We start from the raw sequence: 20,075 nt of genomic DNA, 5'->3' as shown, positions 1-20,075 counted from the left end.
CTTATGTTTACAAGAAAACTGCAGCCAAATGCCTTGCCTGCCCATCTGTGCCATATTAGACATCTGGACAAACTTGGCCCTTGTGTGCATGTCAACGTGATGGTTTGCAGATTTGTTTTGTCAACATTCACAAACCACTCGCTCTAGATATGGTTCTCAAAGAAAAGTCTCCTAACCTGTATTAAAAGGCCCTTTGTCTTTGGATGTATGATTCATAAATTGGATATATTGCAAGAGATTAAGGAGCAAGTCCATAGCAGTGACTTTTGGAAAGCCTATTCTTGAAAATTCTGCTAGTTACTCAATTTACTGAATTTAAATATCTTCCCTTTGCTATTACAACAATTGTTTTAAATAGTTATGTCACTGCACACATTTTCTCTAGATGTTTACAAATTATACAACGTAATTTGTGGTGGAAATTCATGAGGATGAAATTTCCGTTCCTAAGCCATTTTGTGCAAATTTACCAAGAAACATTTTATAGAAAAATATATGTAATTATTTAACACAAACATTTTCATTTCAATGTTGTCTTGTCCAACACCTTTTCTCTCCATGATCTCTTTCCCCACCCTGCACCAGCCACCACAATCCTTATCACTACTTGATTGAAACTTCTCTACTGAAGATCAACAGTGACTCCCCACTAGCCAGTAATCATCTGATTCAGATGTATGCATTATATATGTGTATGGGGGAAGATTATGATCTAATAAAAAATGTTCATTTAAAGCTTACTCTGTTTAAGGCACTTGGTAACAGCGTCAAAGGATGCTGAATGAGTCACACACAGAGACTGTGTGGAGAGAGAGAGAGAACAAGGGAACCTCCCCAGGGAAGCAAATGAGGAAGACAAGTACTTTACAACAGTAGCGCCCTTCTCAGACGACTAAAACATGTGGCAGTACACTCTGCCTTTAATCTTCCCTTGTCTCTCCTAGGCAGAGAAACAGAAGAATTCCTGGATTCATAGTTTGGACTTTTATCATCTGGTTCATTCTGCTCTTGCATCCTTTCTTATCTAATATTCTGAATCTATTAGCCAGTATCTTCCTTGGTATTGGGGTTAAGCTCCCACATTGCTGTCTGTGTTATGAGATAAAATTTCTGCACCTAAATTTTAGTTTCCAAATTTGTTCATCCAGTCATTCATAGCCTGTTTGAAAACCAATTACACCCTAGAGTGTTGCCTACTGCTTAGTCTCTCTGCTCAGACATTTGATTACTAGGATTTTGTGTATGTTGTGTTTTTGAGCTTATAGTAGTTTGATATAATTGATGAATTCCAAAAAGAAATATTGGATTATGTTTGTAATCTGATCTGTACCTGAACATAACTGAGTTATCATTAGGGCATGGAGTCCCCACCCAGTCCCCACCCCTTGGTGGGTAGAGACTCACAGATAAAAAGCATGGCAAAGGACAGAGTTGGAACTTTTGATGCAAGGGTTTCTGATGTTGAAGTTTGATGTTGGAGTTTAATGCTGAAGACCTGGAATGTCAGCATGCAGAGGAAAGAGAAGCCAGCCCCAGGAAGAAAGGAACATTGAACCCAGAGAAAAGCAAGCCCCAGGAACATAGGAACCCAGGAAGCCTGAACCCTCGCAGACGTCAGCAGCCGTTTGCTCCAAATAGACTTCAGTGAGGGAAGTAACTTATGCTTTATGACCTGGTGTCTGGAAGCTCCTACCCCAAATAAATATCCTTTATAACACCCAGCAGATTTCTGGTATTTTGCAGCAGCACCCCTTTGGCTGACTAATACAGAATTCTTCCAGTTGCTTACCTTATCCCAAAGAGATGGCCTAAATTTATTCATGGGTTTCAGCCATCCTGGCTGACAAAGCCCTGGTTTTGACAGGGAGTGTTTCATGTACATTATATTTGTTTATTTTCTTTGGAGAATGCAACTTTAGATATTAACAAGACTCCCTTGCACTGGGAATTCACATAGCACATTTAATATTTCTGAAGAAGAATTGTTAGCAGAAAGAATTCTAAGTCCATTCTTTCTGCCTTTTTCACTAAAGCATCTTCTTTCAAGTTTAGTTATCCATCTTATATTTATCTTTGATTCTTTTCAGTCACAGTGTTAAAAAAAAGGTCTGCAATAAATTATGTGGTAACGAGACTGAAACTCACTGCTAGATAACTACACACCCCATTTCCTCTTGAGGTACTGTTACATTTATTTCCTTCCATTTTTATCAGAACTTCTAAAATGAATTGTCATTATTCACTGCAACCAATGTTTCCCTTCTCATCTGTCTTGAACCAATTTCCATTGGGATTGAAACCCACCACTCCTATCAAGCTCCTCTTATATACTCACCAATGATTCTATTTTCCTAAATCTAATGACCAATTTTCAGATTTCATTTTATTTCATTTATCATCAGCACTTGATATAGTTGATCATTTTTTTCATGACAAACAGTAGCCCCTAGAAGATCAGGTCCTTAGAGCTATTCCATTCCTGTGTGTGTAAACCTATCATAGGTGGGACCTTTTTATGAAATTGCTTCAGTTAAGACTTCTTGATTAGACTGCATGACCTAGAGTGGTTCTTAATCCTCTTACTGGTTTCTTTTATAAACAGGAATAAAAGCTGCAGGCACATGAAAAAGGCAGCAGAGACAGAGAAAAGCCTTCAGAAGTTTATGAACCCTGGAAAGAAAAAAGCCACAGACAGCCACTCAAAGCTGAAGTACTGAGGAGAGGAGTTAAGGGAGGTGACTCTGCCATGTGCCTGATCACCCACAGCTGAGCTTGGAGAAAGGGAGCCTAGAGGAGAATGCAGAGACTGGCAGATGTACCTCTGTGCCTTACTACATGTCAGGAAATGAATTCCTTACTAAAACTAAAGTAATTTTAGTTTTTAGCAAACTAAATTTGGAAAATGTAGCCTGACTTCTCCTTGCACCACATATGCAAGAGGAAAGCGATAAGCTGAGAAATGACCTCTTGGGCACAAAGAAACCAGAAATTGATGATTTGGGAAATTTCAGACTCCCAGGAAACAAATCCCCAAAGGAAGGACCGCATATGAGGACCTAACTGTACTTGGAACCAGACAGCCTTTCCTTGCAAGTCAGGATTTGAAATGCAATTATCCAGAAAAGAATTGTGGAAACTACTATTGCCTGATGGTGGACGTTCTGTGAACTGCATGTGAATCCAACAAGATCTTTGCAAGATCTTTATGAATAGAACCACTGTCAGTCTGAACTGATAGTGACAGAAAAGGGAGTGACTGGAGAGAAACAACTTTTTATGAGATTTTGTACTTAGCATTGCTACTGAAATGATTTAGGGCTTTTTGAAATATTGTAATGGAATTAATGTATTTTGCATATGAAAAGAACATGTCATTTTGGGATTGAGAACAATTTAAGCATTAACTTCCCATTCCCTACCCCCAAGTCAGTCCTAGTAACCTATATTCTAGATTCTAAATCTGAGTTTCCTTATTCTAATTATTTCAAATCAGTGAGCTAATGCAATATTTGTCTTTTTTTGTCTGGCTTATTCCACTTCACATAATGTCTTCAAGGTTTATCCATGTTGTCTCATGAGCCAGAATACACATATACCACATTTTATTTATCCATTCATCAGTTGATGGGCACTTGGATTACTTCCATCTTTTGGGACTTGTGAATAATGCAAATATGAATATCAGTGTGCAAATATCTGCTAAAGTCCCTAGTTTCAATTCTCTGAGGTATATACTTAATATAGGAATTGCTGGTGCATATGGTAATTATATACTTAGGCTTCTGAGGAATTGCCAAGCTGTTTTCCACAGCGGCTCCACCATTTTATATTCCCACTAAAAATAAACAAGTGTTCCTATATTTCCACATCTTCAGCAGCACTTGTAATTTTCTATTTTTCTTTTTAAATAGTAACAATTCTAATGGGTGTAAACGAGTGTCTCATTGTGGTTTTTTTGTTTTTATTTTTTTAATTTTTTAAGGATACTTAGATTACACAAATGTCACATAAAAAACATAGGGGATTCATATGTGCCCCACTTCCTACAACTCCCACATTTTCCCACATTAACAACATCCTTCATTAGGGAAGTACTTTCATTGCAATTGATACACACATTTTGAAGAACTGCCACTAAGCATGGATTAAAGTTTACACTGTGGCTTATACTCTCTCCCACATCATTCTGTAGGTTAAGACAAGATTTATAATGGCCTGTTTCTGTCATTGCAATGTCATTCAGGACAATTTCCAAGTTCCAAAAATGCTCCCTGTTTTTTCCTCTCCCTGCCCTCAGAACCTCCAGGAGTCACTGCCTCTAAATCAATGATATGCTTTCTTCCATTGCTAAAATTACAATAAAACTAGTAGACCAATAGGTCTACTTTAGTCCATAGTGTATTCCCCAATCCTGAGGATTTTACTTGGTAATATCCTCACCACCATTAATTGAGAGGAGCCTGTGATCCCATATAGCTGAGGATCAGACTTTCATGCTTGCAGTTTTAGACTCTCTAGGTTCCTTGGCATGGTAGTTGTCCATCATCACTTCCGTATTAGTTGTCCTGGGTGAGACCAAAGAACTGGAGAGTAGGTGTTCCAACTCCAATAAGATTCAGGGGCCAGGTGGCACATAGACGACACAAAGATTTAAGTCTCTTGGATGTACACCTACCAACTCTAGTACTAATAGGTTCAAATAGGACAGAAGAGTCATGTGAGGGAAAATGCAACTGAGCCCAGCTCTGTCACTCTAGGAAACATAAATTCCAAAGTAGGGCCCACTGGCAAGGCACCAAACTCCTGAGTAATATACACTGATTATAATATCTGGATGTCTTCAGAGCCCTCAGGAGACCCACTATTTGGGGTAGTATCTACTTTGGCAGTCAAATAGATCTTGCTGAGACATGCATAAGTGAAATCTTTGGAATGACCTCCCAACTTACTTTGAAGTCTCTTAGCCATAAAAACTCATTTGTCTTTACATTTTTTCCCTTTTGGTCAAGGTCTTTCTCCAGTTGCATTTCTAGTTGGTGCTTGGTAGTAATCCCTCAGTGTCAGGGAGGTTTATCCCTGGGAGTCATGTCCCAAAGTGGGGGAAAGGTAACAGATTTATATGCTGAGTTTAGCTTAGAGAAAGGCCACAGTTGAGCAACAAGGAGGCTCTCAGGCTGCATCTCTTAGGCACCCTACAACACTAGGCTAAGTTACCATTTCAGGAGTGAAGGTTCATAAGCACAGTCATCAATATCAAGAACCTGTCAATGGTCCATGCTCCTTCATTAGTCATTGCCCCTGTACTTGGGGTATTCTAGATGATCAATTAGAAAATGTGGCAGAGCTCCCAAGGATGGGAATTTGATATTCCTTCAGTTATTGTGTAAATCTCCACCCACTATGACAATGTCCCATGAAATTTTAAACACATTCTTATGCCTTATATGTATGCCCAGGTGGGCCTCCTCCCACTTATTCCCCATCACTGACACCCTGCACCAATGATCCTCCCCTGCCATGGTTGTAATTCTTCTATGATCCAAAACTTCTTCAAAGATGAAGACAATTAAATAGACAAATATGATTAATAAAAAATGAATAATAATGATAGTTTTAAAAATAAATAAAATTTTAAAAAATTTTTAAATAAAAATTTGGGTAATGAAAATCATGAAAAATATTTATTTATTTTTTTACATTTTCCCTTTCATCACTATAAGATCTGTTGTCCTATATGTACAGTGATACTGTCTTCCATTTATTCCCCCAGTAACTTACTTCTTTTTTTTTTTCATTTTGTCCTCAAAGAATGTTTAGGTTACAGAAGAGTCATGTACTGAATACAGAGAACCCCCATATACCTAACATCCTCTACCTTTTCTCCCTTTCCTATTAATAACATTGTATATGTGGATGCTACATTTGTTATAGTCAAAATACAAATATCAAAACATAGCTACCAATCATGATAAATGGTTTACATTATGGTTTACATTTTGGACCATAGACTTTTATAAACTTTGATGTAATTCAACATGGCATGTATCCATTATAGGAAAATCATGTAGAACACCCATCTCCTTCAAATTGCCCCCCATTCCATGTATTCTATTCCTTCCTCTCCTTCCCTTCAGGATCCATGGCAACCACCAGGCTTCACTCCTTAAAGGAAAAAATTCCTGGTTACTTACTACAACAATGAGGTCTTGATACACTGGCCTCCCCAGTTAGGCATCACCTATAGTCTCAGAAAACTCCTGCCCCTTATCATAGCTTTTGCTCATATGGGTATTGGCTGGCAAACATTTTCTCCCTTTCTATTTATTTTAAACCTATCTTCCAGAGTCTAGCTCTGTGACTCTGTTCAATTTGCTTAATTCATATCAGTAAGATCATGTAATATTTGTCCTTCAGTGTCTTCACTCAACATGTTCTCAAGATTCACCCATATTATCCCATGTGTTAAGAATGCATTCCTTCTAATGCATGTGGAATACTGCATTCCATTGTATGTTTATACTACAATTTGTTTATCCATTCATCTGTTGAAGGACATTTGGATTGATTCCAAGTTTTGGCAATAGTGAATAATGCCACTATGAACATTAGTTGCATATATCTGTGTCCCAGCTTTCAATTCTCCCAGTACCCAGCAGTGGGATTGCTGGATAGCAGTTCTATAGTTAGTTTTCTAGGGATCTGCCAAACTGTCTTCCATAGTGGCTGCATTATTCTACATTCCTACCAGCAGTGGATGAGGGTTCCCATTCCTCCACATCCTCTCCAACATTGGTAGTCCAGTTTTTTTAGTAGTCACCAGTCTTATGGGTATAGGATGATATTTCATTTTAGTTTTGATTTCCATTCTACTAAAAGTGATGTTGAGCATCTTTTCATGTGCTTTTTTATGCATTTGTATTTCTTTTTTGGAGAAGTGTATACTCAAATCACTTGCCCATTTTTTAATTGGATTGTTTGTCTTTTTATTTTTGAGGTGTAGGATTTCTTTATATATGCCGTATATTACATCCTTATTGGACAGATTGCTACCAAATATTTTCTCCATTGAGGAGACTGCTTTTTCACTTTCTTGACAGACTCCTTTGAGGTACAAAAGTTTTTAATTTGGGGGAGGTTCCATTTATCTATATTTTCTTTCACTACCCATGCTTTGAGTATAAAGTTCATGAAACCTTTTCCTAATACAAGACCCTGTAGATGCTTCCCTACATTATCTTCCAAGATCTTTATGGTATTGGCTCTTATATTTAGATCTTTGATCCATCCTGAGTTAATTTTTGTATGAGGTGTAGGATAGTGTTCCTCTCTCATTCTTTTGAATATGGATATCCAATTCTCCAAGCATCATTTGTTGAAGAAGCCATTCTCTACCAGTTGAATGGGCTTGGTGGCCTTGCCAAATATCAGTTAATTATATATTAATTATATATGCAAGAATCTACATCAGAACCTTCAATTCAGTTCCAATGATCAGTATGCCTATTCTTGTGCCAATATCATGAAGTTTTGACTGCTGTAGCTTTGTAGTTATGTTTTAAAGTCAGGTAATACGATCTTCCAATTTCATTTTTGTTTTTCAGTATGTCTGTGGCTATTCAGAGCCCCTTGTCCTTCCAAATAAATTTCATAGTTTGTCCAATTCAGTGAAAAATGCTGTGGTAAATTTTATTGGGACTGTGTTAAATCTGTAAATCAGTTTGGGTAAGAAAGACACCTTAATGATATTTAATCTTCCTATCCATGAACAGAGAATATGCTTCCATTTGTTTAAGTCTTCTTGATTTGTGTAGTTTTCTGCATACAAGTCATTTACATTTTCACTTAAATTGATTCCTAGGTATTTGATTCTTTTAGTTGCTATTGTGAATTGTATTTTTTCTTGATTTTCTCTTCAGATTTCTCATTATTTGTGTGCAGAAATGCTACTGATTTTTGCACATTGATCTCATATAACCTGCAACTCTACTGACTCATTTATAAGCCCAAGAAGCTTTGTTGCAGATTTCTCAGGGCTTTCTATATATAGAATCATGTTGTCTGCAAATAGAGGAATTTTCACTTCTTCCTTTCCAATTTAAATGCCTTTTTAAATCTTTTACTTGCCTAAGTGCTCGACCAAGTGCTTCTAACAAAATGGTAAATAGAAGCAGTGAAAATGGGCCTCCTTGTCTTTGTCCTAACATTAGAGAGAAAGCATTAAGGATTTCATGATTGAATTTGATGCTGGCTTTGGTTTTTCATACATAACCTTTATCATATTGAGGAAGTTTCCTTCTATTCCTACCCTTCGCAGTGTTTTTTCAGAAAAGGGTGCTGTATTTTGTCAATATTTTTTCCTGCATCTATAGAGGTCATTATGTGGTTTTTTATTTATTTATTTTCTTCTTTTCTTTTAAATGTTATCTTAAAAAATATGAGGTCCCCATAGACCCCATTCCTCCCACATCAATAACCTCTTTCATCATCGTGGCACATTCACTGCACCTGGTGAATGCATTTTGAAGCACCGCTGCACCACATGGACAGTGGTATACATTGTAGTCTTCCCTATTCCACCCTGTGGGCCATGGCAGGACGCACAATGTCCCAGGACAACTCCAAATCCTGAAAGTGCCTCCACATCATATCTCTTCTTCCCTCTCCCTACCATCAGTAGCTACCGTGGCCACTTTCTCCACATCTTTATTATAATTTCTTCCCTTACTAATCACAATAGTTCCCCAGCAGAGGACCAGTAAGTCCACTCTAACCCATACTCTATTCCTCCATACCCTGGGATAGTTATGTCCAGTCCCCCTCTACATCAAGAGGGTGCTTAGATTCCACATGGATAATGGTTGCAATTCTCATGCATGCATTTGTAGGTACTCTTGGCTCTCTGGTGTGGTGGTTGATCTTCTTCACCTCCCTGTTAGCTGGCCAGGGTAAGTCCAATAAACCAGAGGATAGGAGTTGCAAGTCCCTTCTGACCTCTTTGTGTGGTGTTTCACATTGATTGATTTTCTTATGTTGAATGATCCCTGCCTACCAGAGATGAAACCCACTTGGTCATAGTGTATAATTCATTTGATGTGCTGTTGAATACAGTTAGCAAGTATTTTGTTAAGGATTTTAGCATCTAGTTCATAGAGAGATTGGTCTATACTTTTCCTATTGGATTCATAGGTTTACTTGATTAGGTAATTATGTAAACCTCTTGTGCCAGTGGAGAATTGAGTCCCTACCCTTTGGTGGGTGGGGACTCACAGATAAAAGGCAAGGCAAAGGAGAGTTGAGGGTTCTTAATGTTGGAGTTTTGATGTTGGAGTTTGATGCTGAATTTGGAGCCCTGAGAAGAGAGGAATCCTGAGCCTCAAAGAAGCAAGCCCTGAGAAGAAAGGAACCCTAAGCCCAGAGAGAAGAAGACCTGGGAAGAGAGGATCCAAGAAAGCTTGAGCCCTGACTGACAGAGGCAGCCATCTTGCCCCAACATGTGGAAATAGACTTTGGAAAGAGAAGTAAGTTATGCTTTATGGCCTGTTATCTGTTAGCTCTTACTCCAACTAAATATCCTTTATAAAAACTAACCAATTTCCAGTATTTTGCATCAGCACCCCTTTGGCTAGCCTAATACACGGCTCAATTGCTCTAACAAGAACTTCCGGTACAATGTTGAACAACAGAGGTGACAGAGGGTATCCTTATCTTGTTCCTGATCTTGGAGAGAAAGCTTTCAGTCTTTCACCATTAAGTAGGATGTTAGCTCTGAGTTTTTCATATGTGCCTTTTATCGTGTTGAGTAAGTTTCCTTCTATTTCTAATGTTCTAAGTGTTTTTATCAAGAAGAGGTACAAGATTTTGTCAAATTCCTTTTCTTCAATAATTGAGATCATTTTCTTATATTGAATCACTCTTGCATATTTGGGATAAAACTCACTTTTTCATGGTGTACAGTTGTTTTGATGTGCTGGCAGATTTGATTTGCTCATATTTTATTGAGGATTTTTACATCTATATTTAAAGGATATTGGCCTCTAATTTTCTTTTATTTTAGAATCTTTATCTGGCTTTGGTATTGGGGTCATATTTGCCATAAAAGATGAGTTAGGTAGTGCTCCCTACTCTTCAATTTTTTGGAAGAATTTGAAAAGAAATGGTATAAATTCTTCTAAGAATTATTGTTAGAATTCACCTGTGACGACATCTCCGCCTGGGCTTTTCCCTATTGGGAGGTTTTTGAAAACAGATTCAGTCTCTTTATTTGTAATTAGTATGTTGAGATATTCTATTTCCTGTAGAGTTAGTGTGTGCTGCCCATGTGTTTCTAGGAATTTGCCCATTTCATCTAGCAATTTATTGGCATACAGTTTTTCATTGTCTCTTCTTATGATCCTTTTTTATTTCTGTGGGTTTGGTAATAATTTTTCTTCCCTATCATTTATGATTCTATTTATTTGCATATTTTCTTTTTATTTTCTTTGTCACTATATCTAAGTGTCAATTTTATTGATCTTTTCAAAGAACTAATTTTTGGTTTTATTAATGCTATTTTTAAAAATTCTGTATTTCATTTATTTCTGCTTTAATCTTTGTTGTTTCTTTACTTCTACTTGCTTTGGAATTAGTTTTCTGTTCTTTTTCTAGTTGCTGCAGGTGTGAAGTTAGATCTTTGACTTTACCTCTCTTCTTTTTTAATGTAAGCATTTAGGGTCAAAATTTCCTTCTCAGCACTGAGTTCACTGCATTCCTTAAGTTTTGATATGCTGTGTTCTCATTTTCATTTGACTCAAAATATTTATAGATTTCCCTTGTAATTTCTTCTTTGATTCATTGATTAAGAGTGTATTATTTAACTTCCAATCATTTGGGATTTTACCGTTCTTTGACTGCTATTGATTTCCAGCTTCATTTCATTATTGCAAAGAAGATGCTTTGTATAATTTCGGTCTTTTAAATTTATTGAGTTTTTTTGTTACCCAACACATGATCTTTCCTGTAGAATGGTCCATGTGCATATGAAAAGAATGTATACCCTGATGATTTAGGATGCAATAATCTGTATATGCATGTTAGGTCTAGTTTCTTTATCATACTATTATTCAAGTTCTCCATTTCCTTATCGATCTTCTTTTTAGATGTTCTATTTATTAATAAGAATTGAAGTCTCCAACTATTTTTGTAGAGGTGTCTATTTCTCCCTTCAACTTTGCCATTGTTTGCCTTATCCATTTTGGGGCACTGTGGTTAGGTGCATAAATATTTATGATTGTCATTTCTTCAAGGTGGATTGTCTCTTTCATTAATACATAGTGTGTTTCTTTGTTTCTTGTAACAGCTTTTGACTTAAAGTCTGCCCTGTCTGACAATAGTATAGCTACTCCAGCTCCCTTTTACTTGCTATTTGCATGGATTATTTTCCTATGCTTTCACTTTCACCCTATTTGTGTCTTTAAATCTAAGCTTAGTATCTTGTAAACAGCATATAATTGAAACATGATTTTCATATCCACTGTCAGTCTATGGATTTTGATTGGAGAATTTAAACAATTAACATCATTGTTATAACTGTAAAAGCAGTCTTTAGTTCAGCCATTTTGTCCTTCATTTTTATATGCTCTTTTTTCTCTCCTATCCTTTATTTCAACCTCCTTTTCTTTATAAAAGATATTTTGTGATGCTTCTGACTGTACCCTTTCTCATTTCTTATTCTGTATATATTTTAAATGCTTTCTCTGTGGTTATCCCATGTTTTGTATTATACAACCTGTGTCCATAGCCTACTCATTTGTAAAGATACCAACTTACCTTCAATAGCATACACATTCTCTGCTACCACATCCTTTATCTTCCTTCTTTATGTTGTTTTTGTCCTACACTACTTTATATTTTTCATTTCCATGATCAGGAAATATTACTTTTTCTTTTATAATTATATTCTGTCCCTAATAGTGTATTTTTGTATATGTATATTGAGGATACAGTTATATAGGGTGTCGCATTTCCCCTTTCAGATACCTTTACTGAAGAGCTTCACTTCTTCACACTACTCCAAACCACTCTATTTTGATTTTTTCTGTAGAAAACTGAAGAACTTCTTTAGTAATTCTTGTAGAGCATTTTCACATCTTTGGAACTATAATATTTTACCCTAATAAAATCTCATTATAAAGTCAACCCAAATTTAGTATTTTTATATTGGCAACCTTTAGCACACTGAAACACCTGCCTAGTAGAGTTATTGAAAGAAATAAATGTATTCATACATATAAATGCCTTAGAGCAATACCTGGCAATTAACTAGGTGTTAAGTGTGGTGTTAAGTGTGGATTATAGCAGTCAAACACTTTGGCTGCTTGAAGGAATTATATCCATGTACCAAAAATATTCAGATTCATCTCCTTTAACCTTACTGACCCATGCTGATTTCCTAAAAAAAATTTTATTATTAGCAAATTTTAGCCATATCAACAAAATGCAAATATACCCTAAAATTAAATAGTTAGAATATTACATTGGAATGAAAAGATGAATTTAAACTAGTTAATGAGTTTAGATTATGAGTACTCATGAAGTCATTACATTTTTTTAAATGAAAATGGTACTAAGGAGGTTTGGTTGTTGTAGAAGAACAACAAAATAACATTGACTTCTCTTTTTACTTGTCAAAGTTATTGTGAGCAATGACCTTACAAGCAAGCTTTGAAAACTTCTATATATATATCTACCTATCTAAACCAATAATCAATGCTACTTTCCTGGACATGCATTTCTTTTTTTTTTAAGATTTATTTATTTACTTTAAAAAAAAATTATCCCCCATCCCCAATGGTTCTTTCACCTATCTGTTCACTGTTTGCTTGCCTTCTTCAGGAATCAACAGGACCCCTACTGAGGACTTACCACATGGGAGGCGAATGCCCAAAGCCTGAGTCACTCCGCTCCCTGTGGGCTATGGAATCTGCTAATTTAGGCATCTCCTTGTTGCAGTGGTGCAGTATCTAGCATGTCTTTTTTATGAGGCACCAGGACCTGAACCCAGGACCTCCCATGTTGTAGGCAGGTACCCAACATCTGTTTCCCCATTTCTTTATTTTTATAAAAATAAAAAATGGCTATTGTGAAGTCCAGATATGTGATTTCCAATAACCTTAATCACTTTTATAAAATGAAATCAGCAGGGATCACATTGAGTATGGAACATTTTGCTGAGTCCTAGAAATAAAAGAAGTGGCAGTCCATGACTTCAAGGGATCTACATCAAATTGGGCTGGTGACACATAAATACAGAAAAAGGATTGAAAAGTATGGTAATACATGTTACATACCAATTCGGACATAGCTTTAAATATTTCTAGGAAAGAAATATACTTTACTTATTAGATGCAATCTTAATTTGCCACAGGTGTGCTGATGCAAATTACCAGAAACAGATTGGCTTCTAGAAAGGTGATTTATTTGAGGTAAAAGCTTACAGTTCTGAGCTATGAAATGTCCAAATCAAGGCATCAGCAGAGATGTTTTCTTACCAGAGTCCACCACTGTTGATTCTGGGGATCTGCCATGTGGTAAAGATGGCTGTGGATCTCTGCTGAGGTCTGTGCCTTCCCCTCCAGAATCTACCATCTTCTGGAGCTCAGTTGTGGACAATCATGCATAAGGTTTGTCTCTTACCAGGCCTCCTCTCTGAGTCTCAGCTTCTCCATTTTTGTTTTTGTTTTTCCCCAATTTCAGCTGTGAGCTATCAGGCATAGGTCCCCTCTCTTCAGCTTTGAGCTACTCCCTGTGCCCAGCCTCTCAGAGCACTTTTTCCATGCCTCTGTGCTCTGTTGGTTCCAGAGTCCAGGACCTCTCTCAGTCTTCAGGGCTTCTCTGTTTGCCTGTAGTCCTCTCACACCATGACAGGCTATATATAGTGGCTTTCTTTCTCTGTGTGTCTGTCTTTCTCTGTCTCCATTTATATCAGCTCCAGTAAGAAGGCCCACTGAAAATAAGATGTTACTTCAATTAAGGTGTGACCCAATTAAGTCATGTTGGTCCAATTTATTCCAGATTAATGGAGTCCTTTATAAACAGATGGAGACAGAAACTGTGGGAATTAGCTAGGAACTGGAAGTCAACTGAAGTTGGAGGAGAAGGAACAGGCACTGCCATTTACATTGTCATGTGAGAGGAAAGCCAAGGTCAGGATCATTGGCAGTCAGCTCCAGAATGCCACAGTCTTCTGGGAGAAAGTAGCTTTGTTATTGCCTCAATTTTGAACTCCTCCTGATATCAAAAGATGAGCCAATAAATTCCTGTTGTTTAAGCCAACCCATTGTATGGTATGTGTTTTAGCAACTAGGAAACTAAAATACCCTTGCTTCATTTCTCCTCTTTGTGAAATTACTCTTTTCTCTTGATCATGGCAGTGTCAGATCCATTTGCTTTATTTCCCATGATGATGCCCTTTACATTTTGAGATAGATCCTATGAGCATAACTGATGATAAATTTTAACTATAGAAAGTCAGAGATTTGGGTATAGTTCTGTTTCATTGCTACCAAGAGAAACAGCAGCAATGGCTCAAAGATCTCCAGAGTAAAACTGAATGAACCAAATCATTTCAGTACAAAACAGAGTAAAATCAACAGCCCAAAGTTCTTTGACAATTAACACCACATGATATAAAATTACAATTCCAACCATGATCGAAGTACATTGTATAATCAATAAAGCATTCCAATATGATTATCAAAATACACATCATGTACTAAGCAAGTATAAGGTTTTTTCAAAATAAATTAGGCAATCTCAGATGACTACATATGTTTTACTTTTTCTTTTTTTAAATTAAATTCCAGATTTTATTTCCAGGTTGTCAATATAGATTTCAAATGTGGAAAACCATTTTTTAGTTCATAAATAAAAACAAACTACAATAAGAATAACAAAATTTTAAGCCATTATTAAATACCCAGTTTACAAAAATGAAAACGTCAGCTTTTTCTGGATTTATGTTTATTGCTCCCTTTTCCTTCAGTCTGCTGCAAGGTCAATTTCCAAAATGTTCCCAACTGAAATCTTCACATTCTTATGAGGAAGCATGCTGAAATTTTTAAAATAGAAAATCAGTGCTCTAAATTCTTAAGTGCATTAATATAACAGAAAAGGAATTGGATCTTTAGGCAAAATAGAAAAAATCCAGTGCTTTTTTAAAAAATAATTGAACTCAATAATGATGATGATAATCACAAAATAATGATAATTTAAATACTCATTTGAGGTAGGATAGACAGGAATAGTACATAGCAATAATACTGTCTAATTGTTACTTTAAAAACATGCAAACCAAGGGTATTAAACTTCTCAAAATAATTTTATTTGATTTAATAAACTACTTCATTCAGGAAAAATAAAATAGATCACATTCACTACACAAAATTATGTAAAAATTCACACATTCGACATTGCTTAATTGGCCCCATATAAAGGAACTGGAGACAAGGATTATTGTACAGGGGAATGCTCTTGGGATCAATAGCTATAGAAGAATGAAAGTCAGGGAAGCAGGACTAGGCAAGGGGAGAAGTCAGGCTGTAATACACTCTCAAAAATGGTTTTAGATTATTCGATGGGTCAGAAGCTGGCATGACCCTTCAGAGTTATTTCTAACTGATACTAAGGGGCAGGATCTTCTTAACGTGTGTCAAACAGTCATTGCATGTGGGCTGCCCTGAGAAGGAACATGACTTTAGTAATGGGACACTGTTATGTCAAGGTAATGTGAAGAGGGCTGACAGCTGAGCTCTGTCTAATGGCAGCACTCCCAGCAACTGGGAAAATAAGGCCTTCCTAAGGGAGGAAAATCAAAGAGGACTATCCCATCATCCACTAAAGTCCACCCCTTGACAGTTCTCTGATAGAAGTTTTTATATAAGTTCTAAGAATATCTCCTTTCAGTAAATTTCCCTTGGGAAAATGGATAAGAGCAAGCTAGAGGATATACTACAGCCTTGCTTCTGCTGCTGTTTTGGGGAACACAACAAATACTCAGTGTACCCCTGCCCCTTTCTTTCCATTCTAGACTCCTATAAAGTTCAGCACCTCTGAAAACTCAGAAGTTTTCCAAGTGGTAGGAAATAGGCCTTCATCCCTGAGGCATGTGAGCCCCTGGTCATTGTGCACTTCACAGGCTCTGCCTGCTGTGCTTTTTCACTTACTGTCAAAATTGGGCAAGAGAATAACCAAAGTAGAGCCCCATTATGTCCTATTTCCTTCTGATGATTAGGGTCAATTACCTAGCTGAGTTGTGGACTCCTTTTCATAAGTCTGCTGGTCTGGTGGCACAAGGACCATGAAGTTTATAGTTAGCGGAACTCTTGCTGTCCTCCTTTGGCAGCCAGGAGTTCTAAACTCATGCAGCGCTGATTTTCAGGGTCCATTCCTGCTTCCAACTCTGGATTCTTGGATTCAGTTATTCTACCTGTAAAGAATACTGCATCATATAAAGGGATTTTTGCTTCTAAATCTGTACCCCAAGTCCTGGAAAATAGTGCCCTGACATCACAAGTGTTGCCTGTGAGTGGGTGCTGCAACTGTGTTTTCATCATTCTATGAGACTGTCAGCTTCTGAGTCATATAGCATATAAATCTGATTAGTAGATTTCATGATCTTATACCCACTTCCATACTATAAGCACATTTTTCTTATATGGGCTCCGGGGCCAGTTGGTCAAAATTTCTGTTAAGACCTTAGATAGTAGGATGGTTGCGTTTTTCTAACCAGAAAAGGTAGACCCATACCCAGAATATGTATATTCTTGCCAAATTTCTTGTTGCCATTTTCAGAGAGAAAAGAGTTTAGTGTAGTTAACTTGCCATCAAGTCATTGATTCGTCTCCTCAAGGGATGCTGCTTTATCAGGAACTCAGCATTGGTCTCTATTGCTAGCAGGTTGGACATTTGACAGTAGCAAATGTCAGCTTTCATAAATGGAAGACTATTCTGTTTGACATATACATAACCTCCATCCTTGTCACCATCGCTACTCCTTTAATGCTCATATCTTCAGGGACTGAAAGTACAAATTCCTCAAATGAGAGTGATGTTAACCAAGTTCACTCCTACTTCTTCCCTGGATTCTTATATCCAGGTAAATTCATCTGCCAATGACAGAGGTCAAATAACCAAGTAATTTTGGCCTGGTTGTTTAGTCTCTTTTCATGGTAGATGCTCTTTATTGATGGTACAATACAAAAAGAATCTTCATGGTATTTGGCCACTTCCACATGCTTCAACCCCAGAATGCTGATTATCCATCCTTTTTACTCCCAGCAAACATGACTAGTTAGCTGAGTCATTTTTCCACTGCCTATGAGTCTACATATATTCTATTTTCCATTCACTTCTCTTTCTACACATAGTGGATATGCCAAAAGTCCACTCTTTTGGAGACTTCTCCCTCACCACTGTCTTTGAAGCAAACATTTATCTGGGATGTTAGTGCACCCACCATTCATTTGAAGCTTGTACTCACAAAGCAACCTCACTCATTTTTGAACCAAGATGGAGCTTTTTCTTTCCCTCTTATCCGGTCATAGGTGGGAACTGAAAGAGAAATGCTGACACAACAGTGATAAATAATATGGGGCTCTGGGCTACTTCTCATGCAATGTTCTTGTGCTTCTGGCCCTAAACATGTTCAATCCTGACTGTATCAATTCCATTTTAGTATAGACGGTAGATGAACCTTCTTGATTTTGACTTATTTTTTTAAGTATTAAAAGTGGTATTTAATGAGACAGCTTAAAAATAATGGGATCATTTAGCCAGAGTAAACTGTACATTCTTTCCCTCCTTCCTCTCCACTTTCTTCCTTCCCTCCCTCCTTCCCTTGCATCTTTTTTTGTCTTTATTTTTTTTAATGTTACATTTAAAAAATATGAGGTCCCCATATTCCCCCCTACCCTCCTCACCCCACTCCTCCCCTCATAACAACAACCTCCTCCATCATCATGAGACATTCATTGCATTTGGTGAATACATCTCTGAGCACCGCTGCACCTCATAGTCAATGGTCCACACCATAGCCCACACTCTACCACAGTCCACCCAGTGAGCCTTGGGAAGACATACAGTGTCCGGTAACTGTTCCCACAGCACCACCCAGGACAACTCCAAGTCCCGAAAAAGCACCACATCCCATCTCTTCCTCCTACTCTCTACCCCCAGCAACCACCATGGCCACTTTCTCTGCACCAATGCCACATTTTCTTCAATTACTAATCACAATAGTTCATGAATAGAATATCAGTAAGTCCACTCTAATCCATACTCTATTCCTTCATCCTGTGGACCCTGGAATGGTTGTGTCCACTCCACATCTATATCAAGAGGGGGCTTAGATTCCACATGGATGCTGGATGCAATTCTCCTGCTTGCAGTTGTAGGCACTCTTGGCTCCCTGGTGTGGTGGTTGACCTTCTTCACTTCCATGTTAGCTGAGTGGGGTAAGTCCAATAAACCAGAGTGTAGGAGCTGAAGTCTGTTGAGGCTCAGGGCCTGGCTATCACATGGTCAGTCCAGAGATTCAGGTCCCCTGGGTATACACTAAACCCCAGCACCAACTACAGATCTGGTAAGAGTAACAGGAGAGACTTGTGAACAAAGATCACATCTGAGTCCAGATCCATCACACAGAAACATGAACGCCAAAGTAGGGCCAACTGACATGGCACCAAACTCCATCTGCCATGACCATAGAACCTGTGGGTCTCTGTAGCCCTCAGAAGAACCAATACCTGAGGTTATATCTACTTTATCTGTATCCTGGACTCTGCTGAGGTGTGCATAAGGGCGAGCCCTTTGATAACCTCACGCATCTTTTTGGAGACACATAGCCATATAAACTCATGTGCCCTTTCCATTTCCCCCTTTGATTCAGGTCAAAAAGCATTTTTAATTCCTGGCATTATATGTAGACTGAGATATTCTGCTGGTCTGAATTTACTCTTTTATTCAAGGTCATTTTCTAGTTACATCATCAGCTGGTACTTGGTAGTAATCCCTTGGTGCCAGGGAGGCTCATTCCTGGGAGTCATGTCTCACGCTGGGGGGAAGGCATTGCATTTGCATGCTGAGTTTGGCTTTGAGACTGGTCACATTTGAGCAACACAGAGACTCTCAGGAGGTAACTCTTAGGCACCCTGCAGCTCTAGGCCTAGTTCTTATTTCAGGCACACAGGCTCTCAAGCATAGTCATTAGTATCAAGGGCTCATTGTTGGACCTTCCTTCTTTTTTGATCTTTGCCGTTGCACTTGGGGGATTGTTGCTGTTCCTTTAGGGAATGTGATCGAGCTTCCCTGGCTAGGAACTTACTACTCCCTCAGTTGTTGTTTTTAATTGTAACCACTATGAAAATATCCAAAAATTTTTATGTACACTGGATACATATCCTGGAGAACTCCCTGCCAACTATGTGTCCCCTGTCAATAACATCCCACACCAGTATTCCTCCCCTGCCATTGTTGAACCTCTCTGTGATCCAAAACTTGTTAAAAAATGAAGTTCAATGTATTGCCAGGTTCCATTAATAGTAAAATGGAATATAGTGATGAGCTAAAGGTTAGATATAGAATACATATTAATTTAGAAAAATTAAGGTAAAAATAAATTGGTGTATCAAAAAATTAAAAAATTCAGAAGCTTTGTTTTTGATGTTTTGCCTTCCATCACTGCAATAAGTGTCACCCTGTATGCAAATTGGCAAAGGAACTTCTTCCATCTTTTCTTCAGTGTCAACGTCCTTTTTTTTCCCCCTGATTATTAAGGTTGTCTTCACAAAAGTTTTAGATCACAGTAAATCATATATACAATATACAGTACTCCCACATATCCAACATAAAGCCCTTTTCGCTTCCACAGCAATAATCTTTTTACATATTCATACTATATTTACTGCAACTGATGTACAGATATTGAGACAATAGCTTTCAAACAAAGTAACATTTGGGTTTACATTGTGGTTTATATTTTAGACTATACAATTTTTCTAAATTTTTAGTTATCTTATGTTTTACATTATGATTTACATTTT

The sequence above is a fragment of the Dasypus novemcinctus genome, chromosome 1 (assembly GCF_030445035.2).
Source record: "Dasypus novemcinctus isolate mDasNov1 chromosome 1, mDasNov1.1.hap2, whole genome shotgun sequence".
Taxonomy (NCBI): Eukaryota; Metazoa; Chordata; class Mammalia; order Cingulata; family Dasypodidae; genus Dasypus; species Dasypus novemcinctus.
The sequence above is the reverse complement of the archived record's forward strand: the minus strand, read 5'-3'. Positions refer to the sequence as shown.